This window comes from Hyaena hyaena, unplaced genomic scaffold, assembly GCF_003009895.1.
Source record: "Hyaena hyaena isolate Hyena2069 unplaced genomic scaffold, ASM300989v1 scaffold_540, whole genome shotgun sequence".
Lineage (NCBI taxonomy): Eukaryota > Metazoa > Chordata > Mammalia > Carnivora > Hyaenidae > Hyaena > Hyaena hyaena.
Window position 1 is genome coordinate 65324 of NW_024081171.1, and position 8052 is coordinate 73375.

The following is an 8052-nucleotide window of genomic DNA, read 5'->3' on the forward strand; positions in this document are numbered from 1 at the left end:
AGGGAGTCAGACTGAAACAGGCTCCAGGCTCTGAGCTGGCAGTCAGCACAGAGCCTGACGCGGGGCTCGAACCCACGAACCACGAGATCATGACCTAAGTGAAAGTTGGACGCTTAACCGACTAAGCCACCCAGGAACCCCAGCAATGGACAGTTTTAAAAACCATAAAAATTATTGACTTTCTTCCCTTCCTAGTCGAAATGAGTGACCTCTGTTTCTTTTGTTTTGCTTTTGAACTATAGTTTCACCATCACTTCATTCTTTTACCTTGTAGGTAAGATTTGGTATAATACCAAATCATCGTATTATCACAACTTCCTGACAGCACATATTCCAGAGCAAAGACTTGATTCTTCTCCAAAATGATCTAAAATGTGCCCGAATATTACAGTAAGTCCTTTCTAACTCTGGCGCATAATGACTGCCATCTCCTCCCACGTGGCCACACAGACCCACAGCCTTGGGTGGGGGTGATACCTAGCCTGGCCTACTGCACCTTCCTCTTGGTGGTCAGCCTGTCCCGGGTCTTCCTCTTAGCACACTTCCCCCACCAGATGCTGGGTGGCCTAATAACTGGTGTTATGCCGGGCTGGCTGATGGCCCCCCGGGTACCCATGGAGCGGGAGCCAAGCTTCTATGGACTGACCTCACTGGCCCTCTTGCTGGGTGCCAGCTTCATCTACTGGACCCTCTTTACCCTGGGCCTGGATCTTTCTTGGTCCATCAGTCTGGCCTCCAAGTGGTGTGAGCGGCCTGAGTGGTAGCACTTGGATAGCCAGCCCTTTGCCTCCCTGAGCCGTGAATCAGGGGCTGCCATGGGTCTGGACATTGCCCTGCACTCTCCCTGCTATGTCCAGGTACGGCGAGCATACCTGGGGCACAGGCAGAAGGTAGTCTGTCTTGTGCTGGCCTTGGGGCTGCTGGGCCCCCTGGACTGGGCTATCCGCCTCAGATCTGCCTTTTCTACATCTTCAATTTCCTCAAGTACACCCTCTGGCCATGCCTCATCCTGGCCCTTGTGCCCTGGGTGGTGCATACCTTCAGTGCCCAGGAACTACCACCTGTCCGCTCCTCCTGACTTCAGGTGCCTCCTGTTGCCACTTGCCCCCCCACGCCCCACTCCAAAGCCAACACTCTGTGACCTCTCCACTCCAGGAGGCAACCCCATCACCTTCCATCTCCCAACAGGCCCCAGCCATCCTCAGTCTCCCATTTCTCCACCATCTGGTCTTTGCCCCACGAAATGTTGGTCCCTGAGCCCCTGGGGAGCTAAGGCAACATCAAAACCACTGGGCTCCTGGGACACTGTGAGGGGCTCAGAGAGGCCCAAATAAAAGCCCTTGAACACTTCGGGGGGGAAAAAAAAGACAGCTCCATAGTGAGCTGTCTCACTGATTTCAGCAACCTAACACTACATAAAAAAGGTGAAATCACTTCTGTTACACTGATCTATATTTCTAATATTTTCTTGTTTCTTTCTTAGAATGCCTATCACTCCGTTACTCATCTCTTGTATGTTATCTATTTTTTATCCAGTAATGTTTAACATATTTACCATAGTTATTTTAAATTCCCTTTTCAATAATGTAATTTGTGTCAGGTTTGAGTCTGGTTCTGATTCTTGCTTTGCTTCTTCTGACTGTGTGTTTAATTGCCTTTGTCATGCTTTGCAGTTCTTCATTGTGTTTTAAAAAACAAAATTCAACTGAGTAAATATGAAGAACTAATTGAATTTATTCAATGATTCATGAATTGGGCAGCATCCCATTTAGAAAATAGAAAAGAGCTCTGAAGAGCTGTGCAAATGGAAGATTTTATAGGAAGAAAAGGGTGAGACAAAGAAATTATTATTTCAGGCAAGCTCACCTCCCTTTGGGGAAAGGTTGGGGACTATCAGGCAGATTATCCTACTAATGTTGTCCAGATTGACTGGTTAAAGGTCACATTTTGGAGAGAGGCTGAAATTGCAGTTAGGCTGGGTTTTAAGTCTTGATTTGCTGGTATGGGTCTTAGTACAGGTGACTCCAGTTGAGTAGTGTTGTTTCTTTTTGTGACAGTGGAAAGCCCTACATGATGTATTGGGTAAAAGGAACTGAGGTGAATAGGTCTTTCGTGTGAAGTTTTATGTAACTCTATGTAGTTATTGGGTTATGTTTGATGTTTGCCATAGGTGTGTAGGTGGTTTTCTTTTTTCTTTTTTACCTTCCTCTATTTTAGGCTAAGTACTCCTCAGAGAGAGTCTGCTTTTTACAACTCTTTCAAATGGAGGATTCTTGATGTGGTGGGTAATATGGTAGCTGGAAGAATTTAACATTCTTTTTGTTTTGTTTTGTTTGTTTACTTTTGAGAGAGAGAGAGAGAGAGAGAGAGAGCAGGCAGGGGAGAGGCAGAGAGAGAGAGAGAGGGACAGATGATCCTAAGGAGGTTCTGCACTGACAGCAAAGAGCCTGATGCAGGGCTCGAATTTACAAATCAAGAGATCAGGACTGGAGCTGAAGGTGGTCAATGAACTGACTGAGGCACCCAGGCACCCCAGATATTTAACATTCTTATGATTAAATATCCCTGGACTTTGATCTTTGAGTGTTCCTTAGCTTCCCCTCTCTCCATGCCCTTTAGGTGAGACAAGGCTAGAAGGATTGGAAAGAACAAAATGCCATTCCCTCAGGTGGAATACTCCAGTATAAAGATTTTTCCCTAAAGCCTATGCCTTTGTTATGGAGACCTCTGCAGATATATTTAACAAAGGCTTGTCTTCCCCCTAGTGGGGAGCTGCTAGGGGATATTTCTTTGTTCCCTGTGAGAACTGGGTGGGATTCTTGGAGGTAAAACCCAATAACTTGTAAAGGGCCTTGGAAGACTGAAACCCAGGAATTTCTCACTCTGAAGCTGGTTTACATTCAGATTCCAGCAAATCATTAATACTGTCATTTATGTCTTCCTAACAGTTTATGAATCCCCCGGTGAACAGATCTTGATGTTCTGGATTTCCCTATTTTCCACATTTTGAGGTGGCTGTTTGTCTTGTCTTCCCTCTTCTCCAATGGGTCAAAAAAAGTCATTGCTTTTTAGTTTGGTTAGCTTTCTTTTGTTGTAAGAACAAGAATGACAACTTCAAAGCTTTTTACACATTAGAGCTAAAACTGGAAGTCACATTTGAATACATTATAAGCAGCCAATTCTCTCTGTCAAATCATCCTTTTTTAGAGTTTTCCTGTCTTCTTCAGTTAATTTTGAATAATCAAAATAGGTAACTGAAATGAACTTTGTGCAAATACTTAAAGAAAAATAAAAAAAAACTTATTCTTTCTTTTATTGAGAAAATGAGCAAAATATTTCAAATTAAGAATAAAAATATTTAGATTTCTTTCTGAATTATAAAGACATACAAGTATAAAAATATTTGCTTTTTTCATAGTTCTAATGAAAATATGCATGTATAAATTTAATGTTAATAAATAATAGCACTTAGTGTATTAACTAATGACCATATGATAAGTAGCATAGAATGTAATAATTTGCAAAGGAATGTTTCTTGTTAGTCTGACTACCACCAGGAGTATTTGAGGTATCTCAGAGAGAACAGAATTAAAGAGAAGAATTTTTTTCAAATAATTAAAAAATTTTGAGCCTTTCTATCAAACTTCAAATTAATGTTTAGATAAATTAAATAGAGAGACATTTCTGAATATTTAAAAATCAAAATTAAGACCCAGAAATAGACCATAATATGAAAAATATATATTTTTATTGTTAAAATATGGAGAGAGAGGTAAATTTTAGTAAATTTGGTAAATTTTGCCAAAATCAATTTTAAGTAATTGAAATTCAAATAAAAGCATTTACAGATACCTCAGGATTTTGGGTTTAAAAAGCAATATCTAAGACAATATACAACAAAAATTTCCCTTTTTTAAATGTTTGTTTATTTATTTTGAGAAGGAGAAAGAGCATTAGCAGAGGAGGGGAAGTGAGAGAGAGGGAGAGAGAATCCCAAGCAAGATCCATGCTGAATGCCTCATGAACCATGAGATCATGACGTAAGCCAAAATCAAGTGTCAGGTGCTTAACCAACTGAGCCACCCAGGTGACCCAACAACAAAAGTTTTCTGTGAATTCAGTAACACATCTAGATTATTTTTGGCTTTTCTTACCCCACAACAACAAATACCTACATTAAAAATAGCATCACATAAACAAGCTTTATTTTTCCCCTTATTCTACAAGCAATGCTTGCAAATTCTCCATAATATACAGTGGGGGACTAGTACTATAATTGCTAATAATAACAGTTTTATTTTCATTTAAACTTAAATCATTTATTATATTTTCATATGTAATTAAATTATTTAAAATTCACTGTAATTGCTTAATGCTTTTTCTACTCATAAGGCCTTGTATACCTCAATAGCTATTCATAGTTATTTATTCAAAAAATGTTGTTAAGCTTCTACATATGTCAGGCATAGGTGCAGAAAATGCAGCAGTAAATTTAGAGGCAGAAATTCCTGTGCTCACAGCTTACCATTCTAATCAAAGATAACAGAAATTCTATGTCAGAGAATAAACACACACACAAAAAAAGCATAAACTAATCAATAGGATTAGGAAATGTTGAGAAGTATAACTTTCTAGATAGGATGGTCAATAAAGACCTTATTAAGGGCTAACATTTGAATACAGTCTTAAGGAAAGTAGGGACATAAGTCATGCAGCACCGAGGCAGAGGAAAGGAGTTCAAAGTTCCTGAGACAGAAAGTTCTTAGAAGGTCCAGGGATGATTACATATCACTGTGGCTATAGTGGAGGAAAGAAGCGGAAACAGTAGAATGAAAGATCTGGAAAGGGGAAGAGCAGTGCTATTCAGTATGTGGACTCCAGTCTATTCTGGACCATGAACAATTTGTCACTAGTCACAGGGAAAAAGACACTAGAAATTAAGAGTAAATATTGAGAAACTTTTATAACAACCTGATATAGTACTATAGCAATTTTTCTATTAAAATTAATATTAAAATATCATGTTCTAATTTGCTTCACTTTTCTAATAACTCATTTTTACTTATTGTATAAAATTATTGGTCCATTATAGAGTGAAAATAAACAAATAAACAAATAAAAATGAACTTCACCACTAATAGTCTGAGAAGTTCTGTCTAATCTAGAGCATTACTGAGTGAGGGAAGAAAATTGGTTTTGTATAGGAAAATGGAATGATCATATATGGATTTTTAACAGAACCATAATGGTTGCTGTGCTAAAAATAAACTAGAGGTAGGGGCAGAAGTGGGGAAGCGAAAAAAAAGAGCCCAAAGAGTATGAAAAGCTGTAAAATTCTAGGTATTTTAAATGTCCAGTCAACAAGATTTGTTGACAGATTAGAAGGGGTATATGAAGGAAAGCAAAGCACCACAAGTAATCTAGTTTTGGGGCTTAGAAAAAGGGGGAATAGCATTACCATTAATCAAGATGAAAAAGAAGGCAGGATCATTAGGAGAAGAAATATCAGGTGCCTGTTTTTGATATGTTAAGTATGAGAAACCTACTAAACATTCAAGTAGAATCATATGAATATGGAGTTTGGTTAAGATTCTGGTATTCAGTCAGGAGAGTTTATCTGTGCTTGAGAAATAAATCTGGCAGTCATTAGCATAAAAATAGTAAGTAAAACTATGAGACTGGATGAACTCACTTAAACAGTGAGTGAAGATGGAAAAGATCAAAGAGGTGAGCCCTGTGTCATGCCCAATGTTTCTAGATTAGAAGATTGGAAGAACCAGTAGAGGAGGCTGAAGTACTGTGGGAGTGATCAAAGAGGAAGAAGAAAGATTAAATGCATGTAGTGTCAAGGGAAGGAAGTATCTGAAGGAGAACAGGGATTACTGACTTTAAATTCTGTAAGGAAGGAAATGAGAAACTAGTGGGATGAGGGAGGATGAAAGGAAGCGTGAGTAAATCAAATGAAAGATTTCCTAGAGTCGAGGATTGCGGTGTTGGTATACAAAAGGCAGAGCACGGGAAAAATCAAAGGTTATAGTTAAGGTTGGAATGCTTGAAGTTGAGAGGAAGGAGGATCTGTAGTTAAAGTTTAGAACAAAGTCAGGGTACTGTGATGGCGTAAGAGGGCCAGGGTGGGGAAAGGACAAGATAATTGGAATGTAGGTTGTTACAGGATCGAGATGACAAGGAATAAGAATAATTGTCTTCATTAATATTGAGATTACCAATTACTATGACAGGGATGATATGGGAAAAGAGATGAACTGTCCTTTAAAGTTGTTATTATAAAATAAAACACAAGACTAGATTTGTATATCACATATCTAAATATATGTAATCTTTTACTTTATTCCCAGAGGTTCTGAATTTTGTGGTAGTAATTTTGAGCTAGGACTCTGAAATTTGCAATTAAAAGTATAATAACTTCGGATTATGTTGGTGCACTGACAGATAAAGAAACTGTTGTCTTACAGTAACCTGATGCTAATACAGGCTTTAGATTTCATCAAGTATGATCCTTAAAGTTATTCTTCAAGTACCTAAAAAATACCAGCTTCAATTCATTTGATCACTGTTGTTCCAAGCAATTTCTTAATATAATTCAATTTTATAGGTTAAACTTAGTACAGGGAAGTTTGCATAATGAATTGATATAACAAATATGTAACTTCATAAGAATCATTTTATAAGTTAATGTTTGTAATAGATTTTCTTCCTCTTGAAACACTTCTATTCTCTCATTCTAATTAATATTTAAAAGATATTTTAACAATGAACTTCTAAGAAGTTTTACTTTCAATTGTAATTAGTTTTAACTTTTATATTAACTCTACTTTTTCTCCAATTTTAAATCAATTTTAATAATAATTCAAACTTTTCATTTACTCTCTTTTTGCTTTCTACTTCATCTATTAAAAATATTATGGAAAGTTGGGGTGCCTGGGTGGCTCAGTTGGTTAAGCCACCAACTCTTGATTTTGGCTCAGGTCATGATCTCATAGTCATGAGATTAAGCCCCACATCAGGCTCTACCCTGAATGTGTAGCCTGCTTGGGATTCTCTCTCCCCTTCCCTGGGTTCATCTGTTCCTGTGCACACACACGGTCTGTCTTTATCAAAATCTATGAATAAACTTTAAAAAAGTCCATCCTTATAAAAAATATTTATAGAATGTCAAGTGCTTTTCAAGGCAGTAAGGAGAATTTTTAAAAATAATATTTGAACATAGGTTCTTCATAATTTAATTGAAATGAGAGGTGTAGAAACAAACACTTGCAGTGATGGCACATGTTTTCTAACCCAGGTGTGGTGGGAGAAAACTTCTAATTGCCTGATGATGGCATGAGAAGATTCCTGGAGGAGATAATGCTTTCTTTAAGACAATGAAGGCTGAGAAATTAATTTCCTATGTATAGATGGCTAAGATACATCAGGAGCAGAGTGGAATATCACATTAAAAGGTATAAAAAGCAGTAAAACATGCTGCTTTTCTGGAAATTGTAACTATTTAGTTGTGACATAAAATGAGGGGTTTTGTAGAGAGACAGCAGAAAAGGAAGCTAAAAAAGTAGATAGTTTTGGAGCACTTAGGGCTATTTGAAGAAACTAAGATTTTTCCTTTAGTTTAATGTGTTTACTCAAGAAAGGCATGATATGATTTTGGTTCATATGGGATAAATAACATTTCAGTTACACATAATAATGTAGGTTCCATACTGTCAAGTTTTTTTCAAAGAGTAACCTAGTTAGCACCAATGTGTACCATAGGGAAAACAGCCTATAGTTTTGTGGGGGAATAAATTAAAATTATATTCAGTTTTGTAGTTTTTTGTATGCCCTTATATCCCTATGACGCATTTCTTGCCAACATTTTTCAAGTCTTACACAAATGCATCAGACTGGTTTACAGGTGATGAATGCTAACAAAGGGCATAACAAATGATTGGACAAAATTCAGTAATAAAGAAAGGTCTCGGGACACCTGGGTGGCTCAGCCATTTGCCTGCCCAACTTTGGCTCAGGTCATATATTGAAATTTGTGAGTTTGAGTCC

General features: G+C 37.6%; 1 pseudogene; it reads left to right on the forward strand.

The window, feature by feature from the left end:
- The first annotated feature begins 405 nt into the window (after nt 1-405).
- Nucleotides 406-1120, forward strand: LOC120247659 (annotated as a pseudogene).
- The last annotated feature ends 6932 nt before the right edge of the window (nt 1121-8052 follow it).